Genomic DNA, 27,205 nt, shown 5'->3' with positions numbered 1-27,205 from the left:
TGCAGCATTCCGGCGAAGTTACAAGAGCGACCAGGTTGATCTCTGTCACAATAAATCTTATTCGTTTCATGCACACTGGAAAGGTGACATTAAGAAAAATGCATTCCTAGAGAAAAGTTAATTCCCCATCCAGCCAAAGGGTCAATGTCTTCTTCACTCCTATTGGTGACAAGTAGGTTGTTTAAACAGTCCTCTTGGGCTTTTACACCAAATTCCGTAGATCAAAATGTGGCTAAATCTTGATGGTGATGACTGGTTTATAGTTTTAATATGGTGCCTGGAGCTGCTGTGCTTATAGGGGAGGGGCTGTAGCTCAGTGATGAAGCACCTGCTTTACATGGAGAAGATCCCAGGTTCAAGCCCTGGCATCATTCCAGGTGGGAATGACCCCTTTCTGAAGCCCTGAAAACCTGCTACCAATCAGTGTAAAATGAGCTCAATGGACCAGTGGTCTGATTCAGCATAAGGTGGTTTCATATGCTTGTTTAAAAACTCACAATGCTACACACATAGTAAGGATACGGAAATAGAAACATAGAAATATAAAGGATATTTCTAGACTCTAGAAAGAGTCTAGTCTAGTTTCCCCAGGTGTCAGACAGAGAGATCTCTCCCAGTCCCTACCACCTGATAGCCTTTAAATATGCCTCTACTTAGGGCTGGCCTGAGACCTTCTGACACTTGAGGTGGAATGCCAAATACTACCCCCTTACCCAATGATGTGCCACCCTCTGCTCTTCCCACTCCCCATGTTGTTACTCAGCACCCTCCTCCCCTCAAATCTTCCTCTTCCTCTATATCCCCCTCTTTCTTTTCCAATCCAGGGAATGGAAGGAGAAAGGAGTAGCAGTGGAGGCTCATAGGTGAGCAGAGATGGGCACCCCTCATTAATCAGCCCTCTGAGCTAACTGCCTTACACCCCAATCCTATGCATGTCTACTCGGAAGTCAGTCCCATTTGAGTCAATGGGGCTTACTCCCAGGAAAGTGTGGATAGGTTTGGGTTTGGGTTTGGGTTTGGGTTAGGATAGGTTTGGGTTGTCAGTATGCCAGCACTGATATGCCAGCTGAGTTTTTGTTTATTTTAGATGTTTAGTGCTGCACTTTATACGTTTTTAATTTTTGCTGTGAGCCATCTAGGAGTACTTTAAAAAAAAACAAAAAAACAGACAGACGTTATAAACCTCTAAAACAAATTTAAAAACCACTTTGTTTCCTGTGAGTATAATTGCCCCAGGATATTGAGCCAAAGCTTTTTTCCTCAGTTAGATTGTGGGGGGGGGGGGGGGAGATGTGGATCAGGATGATGGCATGAGGAAGCCTACACCATGGCTTCCTCATGAGGAAGCTGCTTGAACCATTCACTAATGAGGCTATACTAAATCTCCAAAACTAGACGTGATAGGGCAAAACAGATGCCATTTTTGGAATCGGCACCCCAAATTCATATCAAACCACCATAAAGTTTGGGAAAAACTTTTCTGAAACTCAGTTTTGTAGGCCTGTGTTATTTGAATTCAATTATCTTCCATTTTCAAACATTGCTATTTGCCTTGAGACCTCACAAAAACCTGGCTGGCTATACATCGAAGCAATAAAATGAAGAAATGGCTGATTATGAAGCACCGTAGCCCCCAAAGCATTGTAACTTGTTGATGCACAGGGTACAAAGGTTTGAGCTTGCTCTGTGATCTCGTAAAAATGCTTTTACCAACATGGAAGAAGATCTTTCAGGGGGAAAAAAAACACGTGTGCATTAGTCCAGAATCGCCATAATTATAAAATGTAGAGAACTCAACTCATAAACTCTGTGTATGCTCATTAACTATGCATGTGTTTTCTCCAAATATTCAATTGAATCACCATATTAAACTGGAGAATTATGGGCCTGCAATTTAATAGGTCACTGGGATGCCATGAATAAATAATTTGTTAGCATTTCTTTAAAATCTTCACACACACTGAAATTGTGGGCCTTTAAATTACACAGGCAGAATCATTACACTCTCCCTCTTTTCCCCAAATTTAATTTTTTGCTGCAGGTGCATTGCAGGAAGTTCTAATGCTGCAGAAACTCCATTTATGTTGATGGGATTGCAGACAAACGCTATACAAGCATTGCTCCTGCACAGTGCTTATTCATTTGAATAGGGCAAATCTGTCAGATTCACAGGTGCCCAAGTTGGGCATAGCAAACTGGTCATGTATTGTGAGCTACCAGGTGATTGACCAGTCCCCTTTGATATTTGCAGTCCTAAGCAAACCAAGTGGGCAGGCACCCATCAGGCCACAACACATCTGGAAAGTGTCCTGAACATCAGTTTGACAGGCCAGAAAAAGAGATTGCTCACCGCCTCTATTCATGCCTTGTGGAAATCAATGGAGGCTTATAGCAGCAGCACTTGATGATTTTCATCCTGCCTCTGTTTAATTAGCTTCTGATGATGAGTCCCTTCTGCTCTGATCTGTACAGATCTGTACAAAATCTGTAATTTTGACTGACAGCTATTTATGGCCCCAAACAAATTTAAAATCTCAGCTGATTAAAATCGTAGCCAGAGACAGACTATCTTCTATTTACAGAAGCTCAAAAGACAAGGACAGACTCTTCCTGATGCCAAAAAGACCATGACATGTAAAGGTCCCAACCCTTCATGTTGTCCCTCTTTGACCTTTGGGAGGTGCATTGTGACAGCAACTGTTACCCTGCACATGCCCAATCTCGTCTGATCTTGGAAGCTAAGCAGGGTCAGGCCTGGTTTGTACTTGAATGGGAGACCACCTGGGAATACTGGGTGCTGTGGGCTTATACCATAGTCTTTCGAGACTGAAGGTTGCCAACCATTTGTTCCTCTCTGACTTTTTTCTTCCACCTTCTCCCTCTCCCCTCGAAGAGATGGAAATGTTTGCTATGCTATGCTCACCTAGCTTTATGGTGTTAGTCCAGGGATGGGCCAAGACTTGGACGACTCAGACTCGAGTTGTGAAAATGTGTGTTTTTTGCAACTCATACAGACTTGAGTCATTCATGTCTTTTGAACCCAGAACTGACCTGTGACATGTGTCTCTTCTCAACAACAAGTTTTGACTTGTGTGAAACTTTTCTTAACTTGAGTCTTTTGACCTGCCAGCTCACTGTGTGTCTTTGTGTGCATGCTTACTTATTTTTCTACGCTTTCGTGGTGACCAGAAAAACCTTGTGGGTGATCCAGAAGCCACATTCAAAGTGGCAGGAGCAACAGACTTGGTGGGAGAAGGATGCGTTGGGTCCAGGAGGCAGGGGCTGGGTGGAGGGGAGGAGGGAGGAAGGCTGCATGAGACTGGGGGGAGGAACCAGAAGAAGACAGGAGCAGCCAGGACATGGAGGAAGGGTTGTTGAAGTGAATGAGGCAGATGGGATGAGTACATCCTGAGAGTGTTAAATGAGAACTCCAACACACACACTACCACCACCACCTCCATGTTTACCTCTTGAGTTGACTCGCTTTTTGAAAAGGACTTGAGTCAGAGTGACTCTAAAAATGTCTCTGGATGAGTCGCGATGACCACCTGTTATGACTCATTTGAGACTCAGTTCAAGGAGGCAAAGACTCAGGACTTGATTCAAGATGCAAGGAAGAGGCTTTGGCACATCCCTGTGTTGGTCATGATCTCGTAAAGAAGATTGCTTTTTCCATGCAAAGGAGATTGCTTTTTCCATCATTTCCTACACTTACTGGAAGTGCCAGGGATTGAAACATACCTCCTCTGTACAAAGCAAGTGCTATGCCATCAAGTTACACCCCCTCCCCAAATGTCCTAATACAATGTTTATGTAACACAATGACCCAATGCAACACAGGGCGCAATCCTAACCCCTTATGTCAGTGCTTTCCAGCACTGACATAAGGGCAATGCAGCTCCGAGGGCAATGCATAAGGGCAATGCAGCTCCGAGGTAAGGGAACAAACATTCCCTTACTTTGAGGAGGCCTCCGTGAGTAACACCCAAATGCAGGATGCAGCACATGTCCCACTGGCACAGCTGTGCCAGTGCTGGACAGCACTGACATAAGGGGTTAGGATTGCACCCACAGTTACTCAACTTATTAACAGTTAACTAGTTCTTTAAAAGTTTAATGGCAGCTGTAGGAGGTCCTGAACCTCTAGTTAGGACCATGAGACTGGAGAGAGGGAGGTTAATTCTTTCTCCCCTTGCTATTTTCTTAGTAAACCCTCCCCAGCGGCTATTTATTTTATGGAGCAGAACATGCTGCCTGTATGTTTTTCCCCCATGGAGTTACTATTAGCTGGATGGAACCTCTTGGGCAAAATAGCAGTAGGGAGAGTCAAAGACCTGCTAAGATATTAATGCAATGTGCATCAGGGTGCACGTTTATTAGATTGTTCCCAGACAAAGGCAGGTTTTTTAATACAGAAATTGTATACTGTCTTTTAGCCCAATCTTATACGTCTGCTCAGAAGTAAGACTCATTCAGGTCAATGGACTTTACTCCCAGGAAAGTGGATTGCAGCTTTTACCAGTGGATTTGTTTCCTCCCCCCCTCCAAAAAAAAAAAAGATCATTAAGGTGAAATCATGATATAGTATGTAAAGCATCTCTCCTGTCCACTTGTACATGTCTCTCATTCATAAGCAAAAGCCTCCATGACTTTCCAGGCAGAGGAAGGCGATCAAACAAGCCAAGTCTTCTCCCATCACTTGCCTCTGTAACAGCCGTTTTGTAAACCTAAAAGTTCACCTTCAGATGTTGCTTGCTTGGGGAGGCTGTACATGCTCTGTTAGAAAGCTGGAGGTTGATGGAGCGCTTTGATCTCGCTGCCAGAAGGTGGGGATGATGATAGCATGCAGAAATATACACAAGAAAACAAACACAGTGTCTCTTTTGTTTCTTTAATGATTTCAGGCAGTGGAAACTGTGTGAGTTGAAAGGGCCCTCCTTGTGGAAAAAGACAGGCTCGTATATATCGTCGGAGATAGGGAAGATGGGGAAGAAAGGGAGGCAGGAGGGAAAAGGCAGTCAACAAATCATTTTTCTCTCAGGCCTAGAAAAGGGCTAGCCGTACTATGTTAGCACATGCCAAAACTGACAAACTTGCAAAACATTTGCTGTGGCTACATTCAGCTGCGTCTCAAAGATAAGAAAGGTTTGTTTTCCTTATGAGGTACATCGTGTCCTGCTTTTCGAAAGCAGTGCTGACTCCTTGTATGTTTCCTTTGCTTTGTCACTGTGCACAGAATTTCTGACTTGATTTAAAAAAAAAACAAAATAAAATAAAAATCCCAAGAATGTGCAAAGGAAAGGGAAAGGAAGGAGTGCCTTCTGTCAAGATCTGGTTCACTGCTTGCCAAAGTATGTGGTCACTACGGTCCAGTTCAGGACACCAAGGAAGTACAATGACTGGTCCAAGCATCAGAGACATAACGAGAAGCCCTAGCACCCAGAGAGGTGACATCATATGACATCCAGGTTTTCCCAGGAGGAAGAGGAGCTGGCATCTTCATGCCTCCATTCCTTCACCTTCAAAGGGGAGCCTCCACAGGAGAAGGAAAGGGGATGTGAAGCTGTCACAGCAATCGCCCCCTCCTCCAGGAGAACTGTAAGCCACACAAGGCAGTTATTTCTGGGTTCTCCCTAGTGGAGGAGGCACTGGAGGCTTTGTGCTACCCTTGACGTAGCACCTGGGGTAGGTGCCCCTCAGGTTGCACCCTGTGAAGCATCACCTGATTCAAGGAGGAAGCTGAACTGGGAAAGACATGAATTTTTTGCAAACCATCCTGTTGATGGTTACTGCATCTCAGTGGATATACTTTCAAGGTCCAACCTTATGACTCTGTCACCATAAAACTGCAGGCTACTGTGTTGCAGTGGGGGAGCACAGAGGACAGGGTTGGCATCACTAAATTGAGGCTGACAGGCACTGAGACTGATGTGGAAGTAGTACATCATTACAGAAAGCTGAGATGCATTTGGTGGTCAAGCACTGTGCTACTGTACATACATCCTGGCTGGGAGAGTCTGTAGCATTTACAGTACTTCCTTGTGCATCCTAGATATGTATGTGACCTAGATATGTAGGCATCTATTAAGAAATCCATTCTCAAATCCCATATCCAAGGAAAGGAAAATCACTCTTTCAAATGCAACTATTGCTCAACCTTTATTTTATGCCCTTGGTATGCTAGGGTTGGTGAGTAGTAATTTGACATGCACTGCAGATCCAACAGGGTGACATACATGTTGGCAGCAGTGTAGCAGTGCTATATCTCTGCTTTTCACCATTGGTTGTGGAAGGCTGCCTCTCTTCTCCCCAATATGCAAAACCAGACTCATGCTGCTGGAGCACCACACCACGTCCTCTAGTTGGCCTAGGAGAGGAGGAGGTGGAGTGGTGGGAATTTTGAAGCAGAGTATCTCATTATAATATATTGCTTTAAACACACCACTTTATTATTATTATTATTATTATTATTATTATTATTATTATTATTATTATTATTATTATTATATTTTTACCCCGCCTTTCTCCCCGAAGGGAGTCAAGGCGGCTTACAACAGGTTAAAACAGATTAAAAACATAATTTAAAAACAGATAAAAGCATATTAACATCTTGTACCTTTTTCACAGTCGGCGTTTGCAATGCAAAGTCTTTTTCAGCATAATACAAAATTATGTTTCTACCACAGCTGTTTACTGTAGCTGGTCAAGAGATGAGGGGCTGACAAAGTGCCACAGTAAGACAGTGCGTCTGGCATTGGAACAATGAGCAACCAGTATGAGTAACTTTGCAGCATATTAGCCATTGCAAGAATTTTAATTGGCAAAGCACAGAAACATTCTCAGGCTCCATCCTTGCTCTTCTTGGTTACTACGTGTTTGGCATCCCATGTTCTTTTGCAAAATAACAGCTTAGAAACAACTTTGGGTGAAAAAGCAATCCATCTTTGGACTTTTTCCAAAATTGGACTTCTTTTCTCCCATATTGAAATATTATAATGCCTTACCTCAGTGTTAATCAAGATGTGTTAACTGTTTAGAGAAGTGCTTAAATATTCTATTTGTTTAGTTTCCCCCTGCTTTGTTTGCTATTTTATTTACACACACACACACACACACACACACACACACACACATACATATATATATATATATATATATATATATATACAGGTTGCGCTGCTTAACAACCATTCACTTAACAATGTATCGCATATATGACGGTGGTCAAAGCACAATAAAGATGCTCTCAATCACATCTCCCATAGCCTACAGCAAACAAAGAGGCTCTTAATGCAAAGAAGAGGCAATCTACCTCCAGTAGCCTGTGCAGCCAGCTAGTGTCTGACAGGGAGTGTCTGTTTACACAACAGAGGCAATAGATCAGACTGAATTTTCACTTAATGACCTAATCGTATAACAACAGGGGTAGGAGAACGTAACCCCGTTGTTAAGTGGCTCTGTGCTGCAGGGCTCCTCTCTGGTCCTAGATTTCCTTTTTACTCATTCAGTAGTCAGGCAGCCAGGCCCTGCCTTTTCAGTCTTAGGTTATGGGGTGATTGTTATCTCTTTCAGTAGTTCCCACACCACTATCACCACACATGCTTCGATTTGAACTCATGTACAATTGCCTTCCCAGATCCAAAGCCCTCTATCTGTCCGCTGGCTTGTGCGGTCCACCCAGGAACTCTCCAAATGTCACAGTCTGCTAAATGAAAGACCAAGTCTTTCCAGTTGTCAAGTCAAAGAAAATATTCAGTTCTATGCATATGCATTTCCTCCCAGTAAGAGCTGGAATCCTCCTTAACCTGCTGTCTCCCCTCCATGTTTGTGGAACAGCGTTTTAATTGGTATTTCTAATTTTAAATTAGATTTTGATTTGCAGATGGTGGCAATCAGAACAACTTAAGGACGGGAGCGGTGCTGAGCAGCCCAACTGGTATTGATTACGGTAATCGTTTTAAAGATGCCATTAGCTACTTCAGTACCAATCTGTACTCGCTGGAACACTTGAGAGTCCATATGGCAGCCGCATTGAATGTCAATGAGTGAATTATGATGCCGGCTGTGAATCTGAATGCAAAATTAGCTGGGACTCTTTGATCTGCATTTTTTTTGGCAACCAATGGCAATAATGCAGACACATGAAAGAAAAGGGGGAGCTGTTTGATTTTCTTTTAATGTTGTTTCAGTTGGTGATGGTGAATCACTTTTTAAATAAAGCATCAGAAAAGGTTCACAGCCTTCTGGGGTTTTTTGCATACAAAAAGCCTTATCGAGTTGTCTTATAATGTCTTGTTGTTTTTTTCCCTTTAACCATTTACAGCCCAATCCTATCCATTCCTAGCGCCCAGGGCTACAGTGGCACCAAAACGGTGACCGCTGTATTCTATGGGGCAAGAGAAGCAGTGCCAGGTCTCCTAAGGATAAGGGAGCAAACGTCCTCCTCCTGGGACCACTCCTCCCCTCCCCTCTCCCCCACCCAGTTCTGCCCCCTTCCTGCTCTCCCCCTGCCAGACCAGCTCTGGCAAGCGTGTTGTTAGCACTGGCGCAAAAGCACCTTACGGTAGTTTTACAACAGCCCGGATCGGCAGCGCAGGAAGCGTGCCAATGCTGTGGCTCATAGGTTTGGGCCCTCAATTCAGTGCAAATCAAAACTTTTTAGAACATTGCAGTTTGGGATGGCTAATACAGATCCACGCTCTGACTGGGGCTAGAAGTGGACTGTATTCACTTCCAGAGCGGCATCTCTGCATTTGATGCTTTCTCCCTTACGATTGAGTAAACAATGTCAGAATAAGAGATGAGCGAAGGTTCAAATTACACATGACATGGGGCTCCCGTGTAGGATTGCCAGATTGCAAACGAGAGAGTGTACGTATATGTACTTTTGAGACAAAGCTGGGAAGGAATTAACTATGGCTGTTCTTGTTCGTTCCTCCTCTCATCCTCCCCCATTTGCAGCAAAATATTTTCCATACTGCCAGTCTCAGCACTCTATCTAGAATGTCACCAGACATAATACCCTCTGGAGGTAAGGAGGTAGAGGTGGGGCATTCCCAGTTATCCGCAGTTTCAGTTAACCAGAATGGAACACCCATAGATACCGGGGCACACATGTATGTACTTAGCACAGCCTCTTTAACTTACTAGGCCACACAACACCTGCCTTCCTTTAATCTCTTCCTCTGACATCATAAATCAAAACAGTAATAGTTCCAGGATAATTTAGAAATCTCCACATGATGTCTTTGAGTACAGTGTACTGCAAGGAACTTTTTAAAAGTTCTAAACCAGAAAGAAATTGTATGTTACACTGGAAAAATTTGGATTTATATCATCTCTGGGATACCGTTCATTATAGAAATACTGTATGGAGGCTGATAATGAGCTTGTTGGTAATAAAAATGGATCATTTTAAATGTCATTTGCCATTCGGTTAGTTAACCACTAATTTTGGTCTGCATATATTAGTGTTGTGTGTCATCAAAAACTGCTATTTTCCCTGCAATTGCTTCATTTCCAGAATCACTGATCAGGCCAAATGCTATCCCACAAAATTTTTGAGTGTGTATAAGTATTGGCAACCTTCAGTCTTGAAAGACTATGGTATCGTGCTCTGGTTCTGGAACAGCGTCTAGTGTGGCTGAAAAGGCCGATTTGGGAGTGAGAATCCCTTCCACACCGGGAGCAAGTGCAGCCTGTAACACCCATGAAAAATATCAATTTTCATTTTTTATACAGAACGCTTTCTCTTCTCCCTGGTAACATTGCCTGTGACAATTTTCCTCCCAGAAAGAAAGGGCTTTTTTCACCCTCACAATCACAGTCTGCAAATTGCAATTCAATAAATCTTTGCATTGCAGACACAAAATTGTCACCTATTACACTCCGTCTTCCAGTAGGCATAGTCAGTGTCATGAAAATATGTGATAACTTTTTTTATTAAGGTTTAATTTGGTTTTGAGTCATTACCAATCAGCACTATGGTTCACAATGGCTTGTACGGTATGAAGTCACAGATTAGACTAATTGGTCTTCCTTGTGGTAGACGAAAGATTCTCAAACTTTGGTCTTGTAATGGCAAAACTGCATGTAACAAAAATCACACAGTTTCAGCGGAAGCACCATGTTGATTAATGTGTTGGGTTATGGTTTTACTTCCACCCCTTCTTGATTTGTAGATCAGAGAAAAGCAATTGTTTTTAAAAGAGTTGAAATTAATATGACACTTATTTTGTCCTGCTCACTTATTTTGTCCCACTGTTATCAAACAAGTCTCCCAAGCTTGTGAGATGCGATAAATCCAAAAGTTCAATAATGCTATTGGTGTGGGTCCCCATAAGGCCTGTGTCAATAAAAAGTTTCATAAAATGCAGCCATCCAAAGGATATGATAGTTTGAAGCCATTTCCAGTGATATATTTAATATGTACAATGCCCACAAATCTTAGCAGCAAATACAAATATTAGGTTACTGTTTCTTACTGATGTGTTGCTACTGCAATTCCACCCAGGCTAAGTAGATCTCAATAAATCCTGAGGAATATTTTGTTTGCATTTTACAGCCCAATCCTAAGCTGCCCGGCACCCAGATGAGCAGTGGCACCAAAATGGCTACCACTTATGCTTTATGGCACATTTATAACACCCAGCCCCGGTGGTAGGCTCATACCACTGGAGCTGAAGAACTCAGAATTGGACTCTTAGAAGGCTACTAGATTATTGAATTGGCTGTCTGAGCTACAAAATACCCTGTGAAATTCTTCTCACTCACCCCATGCATGAGAAACCTAAATGGAACATATATGACCTTTATTCATTGTTTTATTCCAGCTGCCAGCTACTTCCCATTTGCACGATCCATCCTTCTCAGTGGTTGATTTTTGCTTTACAGAGTTTTAACAACATATCATTGGACATATTTTATTAACCCTATATTATCAACTCTTGTTCTACAGCCTATTCTTTAGCCCTGGGGGCTGGGGCTAAGAATAGGCCCTCAGTTTGGCTGTACTTGTCGTAAGAGGCGACTAAACAGCCACCGGGTAGATGGGACTCTACCCGGGTAGATGGGACTCGTCAGCCTAGGAAGGCAGCTCATCTAAGAGAAGGAAACTCTGACCTCAAACCTCCACTGCCTTGTGGCTACATCCAGTTCTGGAAAAGGCTTCAGGAGTCAACCTCGAGGCAAAATCAGGAGCCGGAGTCCCTTAGGCAGTTCATGGCTGAACACAGTCACGTTCTGGCAACTCCTGCGACGCCGCTGGAACCAACCGTATTGGCTTCTGCCTTTCCATTGGACCATTCCAGCGACGTGGAGAGGGGGGATTTGCTGCATGGGTAACAGCCTATCCTCCATACCTTCTTTACCCAGGCTTCGCGCACTGGAGAGGACACTCCAACTTCGCCATACGGCGTCGGCACAACACGGGAAGCAGCAGTTTACCGGTTATAAGTCTTTGCTCGATTGGTGTAGAGCATGACGCCAGGGGCTGCTTCCGACGGTGGGAGAGATCATTGCATCTCATTGGGCAGCTACCGCCCGCCTTAAGCTGGGCAGTCCCCAGCCAGTAAGGTGTTGCCTCGCCACGGTCCGTTAACCTCATGGGGTGCGTGGGGTTTAGGGTGAAAACCGACAAGCGGATCGACAACTCTGCACCATGCAACAGAAAACAGAAAACTACTGCCCTAAAGCTGGGCACCTGGAACGTTAGGACAATGACACCTGGCTTCTCTGATGACCTGCAAGAAATAGACGACGCACGCAAAACAGCTGTCATCGACATGGAGCTGAGCAGACTGCAGATGGACATCGTCGCCCTTCAAGAGACTAGGCTGCCAGATTCCGGATCTGTCAAGGAGAGAAATTTCTCATTTTTCTGGCAGGGAAAACCACCAAACGAAACCAGGGAACATGGCGTTGGCTTTGCGGTCAGAAATACCCTGCTGAAATCCATCATCCCACCTACTGTGGGAAGTGAAAGAATTTTGTCCCTGCAGCTCCAGTCATCAGCAGGACCTATCACTCTCATCAGTGCTTATGCACCGACTCTGTCGTCTCCAGCAGAAGCCAAAGACAAATTCTATGATGACCTGGCCACCACTGTCAAGAAAATCCCTGTAAAAGAGCCATTGTTCATCCTCGGCGATTTCAATGCTAGAGTTGGTGCTGATAACAGTTCATGGCCCACTTGCTTATGTCAGTTTGGCACTGGGAGGATGAACGAAAATGGCCAACGCCTGCTAGAGTTTTGCTGTCATCACGGTCTCTGTGTCAGCAACACGTTCTTCAACACATAGCCCCAACATAGAGTCTCTTGGAGACATCCAAGATCAAAGCACTGGCACCAGCTCAACCTGATCCTCACCAGACGCTCCAGCCTTCCCAGCATCAAGATCACACGCAGTTATCATGGTGCTGCCTGCGACACTGACCACTCCCTGGTGTGCAGCAGAGTGAAACTGCAAACAAAGCGACTGTATCACACGAAAAAGGAAGGAAGACCTTGCATTGATACCAGCAAGACCCGGGATCAGAGAAAAGTGGAGGAATTTGCACAAGCGCTTGAGGAATCTCTTCCAGGCCCGGCCGACGCAAACGCATCCAACAGATGGGAACATTTCAAGAATACCGTTTACAACACCGCCTTGTCCATATTCGGCAAGAAGACCAACAAGGCGGCAGACTGGTTTGAAGCCCACTCTGAGGAGTTGACACCAGTCATTGAGGAAAAGAGGAGAGCTCAAGCAGCATACAAGGCCTGTCCCAGTGAGCGCAACCTGCAGGTCCTCCGAACTGCTCGCAGCAAAGTCCAACAGACTGCCAGGAGATGTGCTAACGACTACTGGCTCCAGCTCTGTTCCGAGATACAGATAGCAGCTGACACGGGCAACATCAAGGGGATGTATGATGGTATCAAGCAGGCCCTAGGTCCAACACAGAAGAAAATTGCCCCTCTGAAGTCTGCCACAGGCAAGGTCATCCAGGATCGGGCGCAGCAGATGGAACGCTGGGTGCAGCACTACTCTGAGCTATATTCCAGAGAAAATGTAGTCACCGAAGAAGCACTGAACAACATTGAGTGCCTGCCTGTGCTGGAGGAGCTTGACAGTGAACCAACCCTAGAAGAACTTCACGTGGCCCTGGACTCCCTTGCCTTTGGCAAGGCACCTGGAAAAGACAGCATCCCTGCTGAAGTCCTAAAATGCTGCAAAGAGATCATCGTCACTGAGCTGCATGAAATCCTCTGTCTCTGCTGGAGAGAAGGTGGAGTACCTCAAGACATGAGGGATGCAAACATCATCACGCTGTACAAGAACAAAGGTGACAGGGGTGACTGCAACAACTACCACGGCATCTCTCTCCTTAGCGTTGTAGGAAAGCTGTTTGCCCGAGTTGTACTAAAGAGGCTCCAGGTACTTGCAGAGAGCGTCTATCCAGAATCGCAGTGTGGATTCCGAGCCAACAGGTCCACCACTGATATGGTATTCTCACTTAGACAACTGCAGGAGAAATGCAGGGAACAACGACAGCCACTCTTTATAGCCTTCATAGATCTCACAAAGGCTTTCGACCTGGTCAGCAGAGACGGCCTCTTCAAGATTCTCCCCAAGATTGGATGTCCACCCAGGCTCCTCAGCATCATCAGATCTTTCCACAAGGACATGAAGGGCACTGTTGTCTTCGATGGCTCCACATCAGACCCTTTTGACATCCGAAGCGGAGTGAAGCAGGGCTGTGTTCTTGCACCAACCTTGTTTGGGATTTTCTTCGCTGTCCTGCTGAAGCAGGCCTTTGGAACTGCAACAGAAGGCATCTATCTCCGGACCAGATCAGACGGAAAGCTCTTCAACCTCTCCAGACTGAGAGCAAAATCCAAAGTCCAGCTGAAATGTCTGCGTGACTTCCTCTTTGCCGACGATGCAGCTGTCACTACCCACTCTGCCAAAGATCTCCAGCAGCTCATGGATCGTTTTAGCAAGGCCTGCCAAGATTTTGGACTGACAATCAGCCTGAAGAAAACACAGGTCATGGTTCAGGATGTGGACTCACCTCCCTGCATTACAATCTCTGAGCATGAACTGGAGGTTGTCCATGACTTTGTGTACCTTGGCTCAACGATCTCCGACACTCATTCTCTCGATACCGAGCTAAACAAGCGCATCGGTAAAGCAGCTACCACGTTTTCCAGACTCACAAAGAGAGTCTGGTCCAACAAGAAGCTGACGGAACATACCAAGATCCAGGTCTACAGAGCTTGCGTCCTGAGTACACTTCTGTACTGCAGCGAGTCATGGACTCTTCGCTCACAACAGGAGAGGAAACTGAGCGCTTTCCACATGCGCTGCCTCCGACGCATCCTCGGCATCACCTGGCAGGACAAAGTTCCAAACAACACAGTCCTGGAACGTGCTGGAATCCCTAGCATGTATTCACTGCTGAAACAGAGACGCCTGCGTTGGCTTGGTCATGTCGTGAGAATGGATGATGGCCGGATCCCAAAGGATCTCCTCTATGGAGAACTCGTGCAAGGAAAGCGCCCTACAGGTAGACCACAGCTGCGATACAAGGACATCTGCAAGAGGGATCTGAAGGCCTTAGGGATGGACCTCAACAAGTGGGAAACCCTGGCCTCTGAGCGGCCCGCTTGGAGGCAGGCTGTGCAGCATGGCCTTTCCCAGCTTGAAGAGACACTTGGCCAACAGTCTGAGGCTAAGAGGCAAAGAAGGAAGGCCCATAGCCAGGGAGACAGACCAGGGACAGACTGCACTTGCTCCCGGTGTGGAAGGGATTGTCACTCCCGGATTGGCCTTTTCAGCCACACTAGACGCTGTGCCAGAACCACCTTTCAGAGCGCGATACCATAGTCTTTCGAGACTGAAGGTTGCCAATACAATGTTCTACAGCCATTAGAGGTCAACCACATGCTGTTGTGTATGCCACAATAGAGCTTCTTCGTCCTTGAACCCCAGCAACGCTGCTCTGATCATACTCCTGAAGAAATGGCCCCCACTTCTAATCTATCACACTGTCCCAGCTGGACATCTAGAAGCATAGACACAGTACTCTAGGAAATCTAAGCATCAGGTGTGGGGATGATAGCTTGGCAAAGATCACTCTATCTTCCCATTTTTCTTAAACTCTCCATCCAAAAGAGAAAATAGTAGTTATAAATGATCGCATCTGTTGCTCCTGCTGTGGCTACAATCTACATAGACAAACTCCAGCATAATTTCTATTGAAAATATACATCAGCCCCTACTGGGCTGGGTGACCTTTTGCAAATGCAAGCACTTCAAATGCCTTTTAAAGAGTATGTTGCCTATGGAACCAACCTATTGCCTGCACACACTTTCCTTCCTGTTAACCTCTCCTGAGGTTTGAGACCATAAACTTGCCACTTTGCAATTATCCTTCAAAAGCTTCCTTGTGATTTAAACAGGGACCTCTCCTGCACACGAAGTGCCTTTTGCATCATGACATTCTTTTACAATTTGCCTGCTGATCGGACTACTTTTGAGAGGAGATGTCATGAAGAGGAATGTTTAGTTTATCTCTGAAGGTTCTCAAGAGCACTCTAGCTATAAAAACTGGATAAACGGCACATCCTGGGCCTCTGCCATGGAGATAAATGTGTCATTCCTGCTATTGAAGACACCAATTTGTATGGCCAACTATAGTGTCAGTTGCTACAGCCTGCTCCTTAGAAGCTAATTTAGGAACCAGCTCATTTCTTGAGAGGCCAGAGAAGAAGGATGATGCCCAGATGCAAACACCTGACTCAGTTTCCAAGAGGGAAGCAGTAGCAGATGCTGTTTATTGTAAGAATGCTGGTGGATGACCTGTGGGAACCAACAGCACTATAAATGATTGAGTAGGCTTGCTTCCTTTGGGGGCGTAGCAAAAGCCCTTGAAACCATTAGGCAAAGGAAGGAAATATACAGCAAGTACCATCAGTAGTTCAGGTACACCACTTCTTCTCCATTTCCCACAAGCACAGATAGTATGTTAGTCTGATGAAGCAAGCTGTTGACTATCACAGCTCACACAACTAATCTATTTAGTCTCTAAGGGGCCACGGGGCTCTGATGCTACAAGAAGTGCCCTTGAAAATCCTTGAAAAGTGTACTTTCATGATGGGGTGCGCTGCAAAAAGAAGTCATGTGAACAAATAGGGCAAAAAAAAACAACAAAAAACAAACTCCAACACTGAAACTAAAACAAAAGCAGATGGTGAATAATTCTAATTCTTTGTTCTTGGACAGTACAGTCTTCAACCACAAGGATGGGCCTATAGTTTGATGGACAAGTAACCTGTTTTTCATGAGCTGGGAAAGATCCAGTCTGAAACCCCAAGACATGCTACCAGACAATGTTGATAACACAGCTGATACTTCTCCTGGATCCTCAGCTGTCCCAGGATGGTCAGGTGGCATCTGCGTTGGGGGTAGGTTTTTGGTTACTGTCACTATCTGAAACCAAGGAGATAGTGACAAGGTGCAGGGCCTTTTCTGTTGTGGCACCACATTTCTGGAACCAGCTACCAGAATATCTGAAAACAGGCGGCTTTTGTTATGGTTTCTGGAGGGGTTTAAGAACTTGTTTCACTTGGCTTTCGAGGAGGGACCCTTTCTATCTTCTGTTGCTACTTTTATGACATTGCTTTTATGTTGTTGCTGTTTTTTATATCTTTATCCACGTTGTTTAATCTTGTTTTGGTTTTAAATGTTTAATCATTGTATACAATGAGGCTTACTCCCAGGAAATTTCAGCCTTAATATACCAAAGGGGCAATTGTTCTAAACATTATGTAATATCAGACAAAACCCAAAGCACCATCAATATATATAGAAATAACATTAGCAAAAACATTCCTACTCCGTTGGCTTGTAACATGCGCACCATGGCCAGACAAGAGAGAAATATTTGTTCTGCCACATTTCTATTCCCAACCAACCACTCCCAGAGAGCAACAGCCTTCTTAGGACATTAAGGAAACAGACCAGAGGTTGGGCAGGTATAATTCAAGCATGATTTGAATTAATTGACTTACCACCCAACTACAGCCAAAAGAAAGCAGGAGAAAAGAGTTAGACTACATCCACTGATTGGCACTTATTATATGGCAACATTTTTCTTGGGAAAAGGAAGGCTTTATTGGTCTATATTGTCAATATGAGATGCTTCCAAATGCCTGATTTTTAAATCCCCAAGCAACCTTTTGGCTTCCTCATTCAGATGCTCACACCTGCTGTTTTGAAACCATTCCATTCGTGCCCATCTATTGTCCTTATTCCAGGATGCCAGCCAAACCTTAATAACAGAATCGTTAATGGAGAGCAACTACAATATTCACTGTTGTATTACTTCACTCTCTTGGTAGTGAGGTCAGTAATATCCTGTGCTTGGTTTGATTCATTGATTCAAATCATCAACATTTGCGGTTTCAACCACTTTGCAACACAGTCGTCCTTTGTCTGCCAGCTGTGAGAGTGTCAGAATCTGCCCCTTCACATCCTCAAGTGGGGGAAAGTTCATTTCACACTTAGTGCATTCATCTTGGAGATACATGCCTCACTCGGAATCTGACCAATTGGATTTTCCATGTTCAGACACAGGCTGTGCCCAGGACTGAATCAAAGAATTGCCTTCATGTTACAAGCATGATAATAAATAGACCTTGTTCTTGCCTGGCAAATGTTACACAACTAACTATAGAATATCAGTTTACAAGCGTGTGCATGTGGGAGCACGCACACATGCAAAGATACATGTGAATTGATTTTAGGTTGATGGATATCGATATACAAATTTATCTCTCACACACTTTCAATATAGTAGTTTTCTCTGATGTCAGCAGCATCTAGCCAATTAGGAACCACACATATAGCCAATTAGGAGAGGAGAAAGAGAAGAAATCAGCCAACCAGCAACAATATGTATGCAAGTTAAAGCAGCATGTAGTTGCTAATTGGCTAGTTACTGGTGACATCACTCAGGTTTCTCACCAATCAGCTGTCCTGCATTTGCATGATACCAGCTGTGTGTCAGCTGCCTCTCAATTGTTCTAGTAAGGGTGAGATATCCCCCCCCCCATTGCCTTACAGTGGCAGATAGCTATTCTTGCTAGCGGCCACTAAAACATAGCATTTTTTTATTCCTGTGAAGGGCAGTTGGAGGCTAGAACAGTCTGTAGAAGAAATATGATTCTGGATGAAAAAGCCAACTGGGGGAAAAGCAACTGGGGATAGCTGCAAGGGAATATAATGAGTAGTGGAAGAATGAAGTCCCTTCTTCCTGTTCACTGTTTCTCTCCTTCAAATTGCACCATCTCAACACAAGGTTGGAGAGGAGAGGCAGCAGCTGGGTCTTGGTACATGAAAAGTTCTAAGCTAATAATTGCTATTACCCCTGACCCCCCAAATAAGACACCAGGCTGAGGTTTCTTGGGTTGAACTAGGGCCACTTTATTAACAACAACAACACAAAACAGCAGCAGGGCTAGATGGGGCCAGGGGGCTAGCCCCCTGACGTGCGGGGGCCTAAAATTGGGGGAAACGGACCTAGCCGTCTACCTCCCCCGGGGCTCAAGGGCGAACCAACTGACTTGGGCTGCCACCAGTCGATCGACTGGGTACAGCCTGTCTACGTCACCCCCAAAGGGGGCAGGGGAGCTGGCCAGCTGGCTCACTGGGCAAACCATGCAAGCATAGCCAGACCAGTCAGGGGGGTTTGCCAGCCTACCTCTTCGAGCTGGCTAGGCATCATGTGGGCGGTTCTGGCTCACCCCCCTTGACCTTGCTGCCCTGGATGGACACCGAGTTGCCCTACCTACCCCACCCCGCACGCATCACGCCAAGTGACCAGAGGAAAGAGAACCTATCAGAATCACACCTCCCAATACAGCAGTCTGGGGTAGGCAAAAAAACGGACACCTACAGCCAATCAAGGTGTCAGCAAAAAATTCCTACCCGGCCCTGCGAGAGCAACCAGCTAATCTCAGACTGTGCAAAGGGAGGGCGGGTGGGGTTGCTGCTGCTCCCCGGACTGAGCTCCTGCGTGAGCTCAGCCCCCACCGCGCCAAACTACGCGGTCCAATGGGAGCCTGCCTCCTCAGCCTGCCCGCACGAGGTGGGGCGGGGCAATGGCCGATAGTGCGCACAGCGCTAGCGGTCTTTATCGAAAATAGAGATTTGCTGGTTTGCTTAATGCAGCATCTGGTAGCCTCACTCTCAATAAACTACAACATCAAAGGCTAGATCGGTGTTTCTCAAACTGTGGGTCAGGACTCACTAGGTGGGCCACGAGCCAGTTTCAGGAGGGTCCCCATTCATTTCAATGTGCATTTTATTTTTAATATACTAGACTTGATGCTGCCACGGTATGTGACTGCATTTGGGGAAATTTAGGGCGCAATCCTAACCCACTGGACATAAGGGAAATGCAACTCCGAGGTAAAGGAACAAACATTGCCTAACCTCAAGGAGGCCTCTGTGACTGCCCCCCAACTGCAGGATGCAGCACATGCCCCACTGGCACAGATATGCCAGTGCTGGAAAGTGCGTTAGGATTGCACTCTTAATATATTAGACTTGTTGCTACCATGGTATGTGACTGCATTTGGGGAAATGCTTTAAAATGGCCATGGGAATCTTCCCATGGCCATTTTAAAGGGCTCCGTGCTGTTTGCAGATGCCCTTTCAAAGGTCTCTGCTACCTTGTTGAGGGTTTCTACTTCCTTCTGAAAGTTTCTGCTGCCTTGCTGAAGGACTCTGCTGGATTCTGAGGGTCTCCGCTGCTGGCAAGTAAGTTACCCCTCCCCATTGATCACAAAGGATCGATGATCAATGATTCAGTTTCTGCTGGAGTTTCCAGGAACCTATTGCCCATGGATACAGAGAACAGACTGTGTATGTTTTATATTTATTTGGATTTTTTAAAATCCCATTTTTTTCAGTTTTCAGATGCGTGGTTGAAAGTATTTTAATCCGTTTCTAGAAACTGGGATGAAATGAGCTAAATCTTTAAATAAAATATAATAAGTTTTAAAGTAGGAATAAGTTGCCGGTGGGGGGGGGGGGAGAGCAATCTAATGAAGAAATTCAAAGTTGACTTTTTGGGGGAGGGGGAGGTATAGTCTTGATGGACTATATGGGGATGGGACTGTGGGGGTGTTACTTTAAGCTCCTACATTTTGATATTTACCACTATACCTCACCACTGGATACTGATGTGTGAGAATCTGCAATTTGTATGTGTGTGTTTTGCTGAGCATGGTTTTCACTCTGGCCTGCAGTCAATTCATCACACATGTTTTTGCATTCTCAAAGCAGTGTGACCGCAGTCCCGCCCAGTTTTATGCTGTAGGCAAACCGGCTAATTTCAACGCTGTCAAGACTTATCCCAGTTCTGAGTCATGCGTCCAGCTCCTATCGTCACCTGAAGCCTGAGTCATGGGATTGCAAAACATGGTCTTGAATAGCCAACTGCAGTGTGAGAAATCCAAGGGTGAAGAACGAGGCGGGTGGGGGAGCCCTGGTTGTTCCATGCAGGGTGATAGAAGCACAACAACCCTGGGAGTTGGCAGTAGCAAAGTGTTATCTTTGGCTCCTTTCAGCTCTAAATATTCATGAGACATTTCAGGAGACAGATTGAGTCCTATGATAAGAGCAGATTTCATCCAAGCAGGGGGAGAACCACATTATTTCTCCCATTGCATTTTTATAGGTAGCTATTGAAGCAGGTGTCTAGCTAGCCAGAAAACAATTATTTATTCCTAAGGGTCAAATCCCCATGGAGTGCGGGTGAGTCAATTAGCAGTGCGCACAGACATTTCCTTGGATCATACTGGAAGTCAGACCCCACCCCCCAAAAAAAGAGATTTGTTCAGACACAGCAAGTCAACTGTGAATGAATGAGAAGAAAAGGAACCTTTCCCCCTCCTTCATCCACTCCCATTGCAACTAAATACATTTCTGGGGGGGGGGGGTCCTCCTTCATTAACAACATGACAATTACTTTCTTCTAATTTTGCATAAGAAATGAAGCATTGATGTGGAATGAATTATTTAAAACATTATTTAAAAAAAACCAAAATGCCTTTTGATTTCAGCCGCATACCTCTTTGCACTTGCTTTGTATGCCAGATTTTGACTGCCAGATTACACACACCGCACTTAATGATCCTAATGAGTGGGACCTGATTAGAAAGGGAAAGGCAGCTCTAGGTGAAAAGGCATTTGTTGCTAACTGTACATTAGAGAAAGCAGATGTTTACCTGTGGCACATGCAAGCAAATTGCATAGGGTGGAATCTCATCTCCCATGCACATGGCTGGAGAATTTGGTTGCAACAGGAATTCCTGGTGAAGCCCTGCCACCTCAACGTGGGAAGAGAGCTACTGAAAAGAGCAATGAGGAAGATCAGAGGGCTGAAGAATAAGCCCTATGAGTAAAGGCTGAGGGAACATGGTGTGTTTAGCCTGGAGAAGAGGAGGCAGAGAGGAGAGAAGATCACGCTCTTCAAATACACAAAGGGCTGTCATATGAAAGTAGGAACAAATTTGTTCTCAACTGCCACGGAGAGTAGAACGAAATCCAATCAGTGCAAACTATTAGAGAGGAGATTCTAGTTGGACATTGGGGAAAAATTCTTGATGGTCAGGGTGATTCAGCAGGGTGACTAGATGACCTTTCTGACTCAATGATTCTCTATTAAGACAGTAACTGACCCATGAACATAAGAACATAAGAACAGCCCCTACATTGGATTCTGCAACTGACAGGTTGTGAGGATCTAGAGCAGCCATTTGCAATCACTGTGCCGAGGCACATTGGTGTGCTGAGAATGGTCCCCAGGTGTTCTGCGGGAATTTGGGAGAGGGTCTTTTATTAGTAGGGCCATTGGGGGATGTGAGCCCCCCACAGGAAGCTCAGTGTGCTCTGTCAAAAAAAACACACACACACACACACACATTGATGGTGTGCTTTGGCCATTTTGGTGTCTTGCCAGTGTATTGTGTGATTAAAAAAGGTTGAAAATCACTGACCTTGGGGTTGAACCAGTCAGATGGGCCATCTGATGAGAACACGATCTTAGTCAGTACCCAACCTGGCTAACTCTGACACCATTCCTGCATTGGGTGTTTTGGGAAGAGGCTGAAACTCAATAGGAGAGCGCATGATTTGCATGCAGAACATTTTAGGTAGAGCTGGGAAAGATGCCCTGTCTTTTCCAGTTCTACCATGCAATGTTACTGCCAAGCAGGACAGAAACAATTGAGCTAGATGGTCTGACTGGTGTAAGTCTGCTTCTTACAATGGCACCATCTCCTGTTAAGAGGACTGCGCACCAAATGGCTGCTTTGGACACAACTCAGCTGAACAAATCTCCCATGCTGGCATTTCCCCACAAATTCGAAAGCACTCCCCTTATTTTGGGTTCATCACAGCACATTCAAAACTGAAACGCGTTCTGCTGTCCCTTCTCTCCTACTGCATTGATTTCATAGCTCAGGGCGGTATCATTAGGCTTTGATTTGCATGTTTTAATTAGCAGTGGAGACAGCATTAAAAGTAAAAAGCTCGAGTAAAAACCATCTTATATAAGAAAGTCCAAAAGCAGATAACAACATCTGAGCTACTTGGAACACACTGTTGGGCTCACCACTTGGATAAAAAGAGCTGAGGGCATGTTATGAAGTTCTCAGCAAAACACTGTAGCTGCCATAAAAAAGACAAATCCAATAGATCAAGCTGTACAAACAATGTGAAAATATGAAAGTGCAGCAATATGAACTGATAGTAAGTGCATACCTAAGTTGCTGAGTTAAATATTTGGTTTTACTGGAAAACAAGAAGCCAAGGCTTTCATATGGATCATAATTTCACCTGGACACATCGCAAACATTCCACCCAGAACTGCTGAATTAACACCATATGGCCAGCACTGGCAGTGAGCCCTCAGCCCCAGGAGGATACGTTGCTGGAGCTCCAGTTAAGTAAGCATCCCTGCCAGGCAACAAGGAGGCTTACCAGGACAGGGTTACCTTGCAAGGGCAAGGGGGAAGGTAAGGAGGGGGGTAGAAGTGGGTGAGGGGGAGGTGGGCTGGAGGGAGGATCTGGCCCAGGATGGAGTCAGAGGCTGCTGCCATAACCTAGGCCCCCTCCGGAGCCACAGAGCCCTACACGGGCCTCCTTGGTTCTGTGCCAGTTCAACAGCTGAAGCAGTTGCAAGGAGATCCATTGGGGCCGCCTGGGATGGAACATTTGTTCCCTTACCCTGAGGAGAATCCAGTGGCTGTCCCAGCCCCAAAGGAAACAGTAGCGGCCATTTTGTCACCGCTGCAGCTTGCGGCAGCACTGGGGCATAGGCTGTTGCTGATGGCAACTTTCAGTCTCGAAAGACTATGGTATCGCGCTCTGAATGGTGGTTCTGACACAGCGTCTAGTGTGGCTGAAAAGGCCAATTCAGGAGTGACAATCCCTTCCACACTGGGAGCAAGTGCAGTCTGTCCCTGGTCTGTCTCCCGGGCTATGGGCCTTCCTTCTTTGCCTCTTTGCCTCAGTCTGTTGGCCAAGTGTCTCTTCAAACTGGGAAAGGCCATGCTGCACAGATTGGGCTGTAAATCACATGATGTCAGTGGCAGACCTCCCATAAGCTCGATGGGGCAAATGCCCCAGGCGCGGAGATTTAGGACCCCATGAAAGCCTCTCCTAGACTCCCGATAGGGTTGGAGACTGTGCTTCCAATAATATTATTCTCAATCTCTTTTCTAATGACCCCAAGCATGGAATTTTCTAGGAGGAAAATTTGCAATCAGCAAGTGCAAGCTGACGATAGTATCAGAGTCTTTGTTTCCTGGGTTGTGAATAGTTATACCTTTTGTTTGTCCAACTATCATCTCTGATCAAACAAGTTTTGCACATCTTCATCATACTTCAAAATCCTGCATAGCCTGCTAGCAGTTATAAGACTGGGAGCCCAATCTGATGCATGTTAGCTCAGAAGTAAGCTCCATTATAAGCCTGGGTTGGATCGCACCCCATGAGCATTGCTGCCTCTTTAGCAGCACTTTCCACTCTAAAACAAGAACAAAAATGACCCCTTTTGGGGGAGGGGGTATCTCTCCTGCCTTAGGGCACAAGCCTAACCAGGTCTACTCAGAAGTAAGTCCTATTGTGTTCAATGGGACTTACTCCCAGGAAAGTGAGGTTAGGATTGCAGCCTTAGTATGGTAGATAATAATCACTTCAACTCAGTTCATTGTCCACTGACAGGCATTAGATGAGTTCTCCAAGCTTTCATCATTAGCAAATTCAGTAAGGTCTCAGGTATCCTTATTATCAAAGTCAATTAAGTTTCTGTGACAATGGTGCCTTTGTGATAAGTGAAAGATAAAAGACTGTGCAGCTGAGTCTCCAAAAGCTGCTGGGATCAAAGAAAGCAATGCATTGTTATGCAGAAACGATGGCGCTGAATTACAGTGAAAATATATTGCAAGCTGGTTACCACGCTTATTGTACCATTCTGAGGGTACAATATTGTACCATGTAGTGCGGTTATGGAAGCTTATAATATGCACAGCCCTTGGAAAAAAATTGTGAAGAACTGACCTGAATGAAAGGTGAAAATATGTACCACAATGAAGCAATTTGCAACCATTTTTTATCTCATGGCACACTGACAAGGTGCTAAAATTGTCAAGGCACATCATCAGTTTTTTACAATTGACAAAGCACACCAAACTGCTGGCCAGGGATTCACATCCCTCAGTGGCCCTACTAATACATGACCTTTCCCCAAACTCCTGTGGCACACCTGTGGACCATTCATGGCACACCAATGTGCCATGGCACTTTAGTTGAAAACCACTACCTAAATATATCCATATACTAACCAAATTCAAATCAGAAGTTACGGCAACACAAACGGATGGGATAATATATGGGTGCAAAACAATGACTTCCTTGGTCGCATATAAATTCATCTGAAAGTCTTTCACAATTGAAAATGTATGGATGAAACGTTGAAATGCCTGAATAACTTGAAATTACATGAAAGTCTTTTGTCCTGAAGACATATGATCTTGTCAATGATGACTCCAGAAGATGACAAATAATGGGGGGGAAATGGAGAAAGGATTTGCAATGGAATGTCTCCGGAAAAAAAAAAGACAGGAATGGAATATATAGAAGTGGTTCCCTAAGAAAAATGGATGTGACACATAAAGAAAATAATTTTCCAATGGTTTACGGTCCGGTTTAAAAAGAAGTCTTTGATGAATGAAGACATTAAGAGTGTTGGCTGGAGATGTAAGATGAGGTTGGTTTCATGGGGATGGGTCTGCACTTCTGTAGGAAAGCATATGCTTGGCAGGCAGAAGGTCCCAGTGTTAATTGCTAGCAGGTGGGGCTGAGAAAGACCCACCCCCTACCTGCAACACTGGGTGTACTGACCTCGTTGGATCAATGCTTTGACTCAGCGTAAAGTAGCTTCCTTTGCATGTAAAGCTGTACAATCAGAAGGAAAGATTGGAAAGAGGTTGCTATGATCACAAAAGGAATCACAGAGAGCAAATTAGTTTTCATACCAAAAATGGTCTCCTTGCAATATACTACATGTTGTATAAAAAGGAAAAAGTTTTTTAAAAAAAACAAAACCAAATACTTGGCCACAGGAATTAAACAACAAACATACAATAAAGCAGCCCAATCCTAGCCAAATTCCCTCCTCCCCCCCCCCGCCGCTGAGGCAGCTGCACCAATAGCCATGCTCAGTGACTGTGGGAGGGGGCGGATTGTAAGGCCTCTCCGGGGAAAGCCTCCACTGTCGCAATGGGACTGCTGGTTAGCAGGCGTAAGTCTGAGGGACGTAACGGTGACAGTAAGGGAGACAGACAGGGTTTAGATATCGGTGCCTGCAAGTGCCATTGATACTGCCTCCGTTCACCTCCCCCCACCCTCCACTCCACCCAGGAACACCTCCATTCTTCCCCCTCCCCACTCCACTACTTTTGTACCCACCTTTGTGAGTCCAGCTGTCGGCCACCTGCAATGCTGCCAGTTGTGGCAGTACACTCAAAATGGCTGAAGGCGGCACACCGTGCACGCTACTGGAAGCTATTTTATGACAGCAGAACTCCATTCCCCAGTCATACAGCCCTGCATGCTTTGGACCAGGGGTGCCCAAACCCCGGCCCGGGGGCCATTTGCAGCCCTCAGGGAGTCCCAATCCAGCCCAAGGGGAGCCCCTTGTCTCCAATGAGTCTCTGGCCCTCTGGACGCTTGCTAGAGCCCGCATTGGCCCGACACAACTGCTCTCAGCGTGAGGGCGACTGTTTGACCTCTCTGCGAGCTGAGGGATAAGGGCTCCCTCCACTGCTTGCTGTTTCACGTCTGTGATGCAGCAGTGGCAGCAAAGGAAAGGCTGGCCTTGCTTTGTGCAAGGCCTTTTATAGGCCTTGAGCTATTGCAAGACCTTCATTCATTTATATAAGTTCATCTCTAATATATTCATTTATGTAAATTTGTTCAAATTTTAAATGTAAATTAATTTTTTTCTCCATCCCCCGACACAGTGTCAGAGAGGGGATGTGGCCCTTCTGCCAAAAACTTTGGACACCCCTGCTCTGGACCAATTCTAGATAGCACTGGGATATGGGTTAAGTCCAAAGAAAATTAGTCGAGATGAAATTCTATGGAAATGAATGTGCCTGAAGTTAAATTCGACTGACCTGTATTATTTCAATGGTACTCAGTCATGCCTTGCTTTGAATGCTACCCCATCAGCATATTTTGCTCAGAATTAACTCTCACTGTGTTCAATTAAACTTACTCCATAGAGAACAGGATTTCAGTCTATATGTGTTGTTTTCGTGCCTGATTTTTTCTTTTGCACTTTTAAGTGCATCACACATTCCACTTCACCACACATTCCATTTCAATTTCCACTGATTTTGTCAGACTTCTGTACCAGCTGCTACATTGGCTGCCAGTTTGCTCCTGGGACTAATTCAAGCTGTTGATTCTAACCTTTAAAGCCCTTTATGGCTTAGGACCAGAGTACCTGTGGAACCACTTTCTTCCACACATTCTGGCCCACTCCCTGAACTGTTCAGAAGGGGCCCTCTTGTGCCTATGAACTGCAGAGGGGGGCAGCAGAAAGCAGGAGGGCCTTTTTAGGTATGAAACTCCCTCCCTTACAA

The 27,205-nt window shown here is 45.3% G+C and overlaps 1 pseudogene; it reads left to right on the top strand.

The window, feature by feature from the left end:
• The first annotated feature begins 2,689 nt into the window (after positions 1–2,689).
• Positions 2,690–2,806, top strand: LOC136654524 (5S ribosomal RNA; annotated as a pseudogene).
• Positions 2,807–27,205: the final 24,399 nt, after the last annotated feature.

This window comes from Tiliqua scincoides, chromosome 5, assembly GCF_035046505.1.
Source record: "Tiliqua scincoides isolate rTilSci1 chromosome 5, rTilSci1.hap2, whole genome shotgun sequence".
NCBI lineage: Eukaryota > Metazoa > Chordata > Lepidosauria > Squamata > Scincidae > Tiliqua > Tiliqua scincoides.
This window is presented reverse-complemented; position numbering and strand designations above follow the sequence as displayed.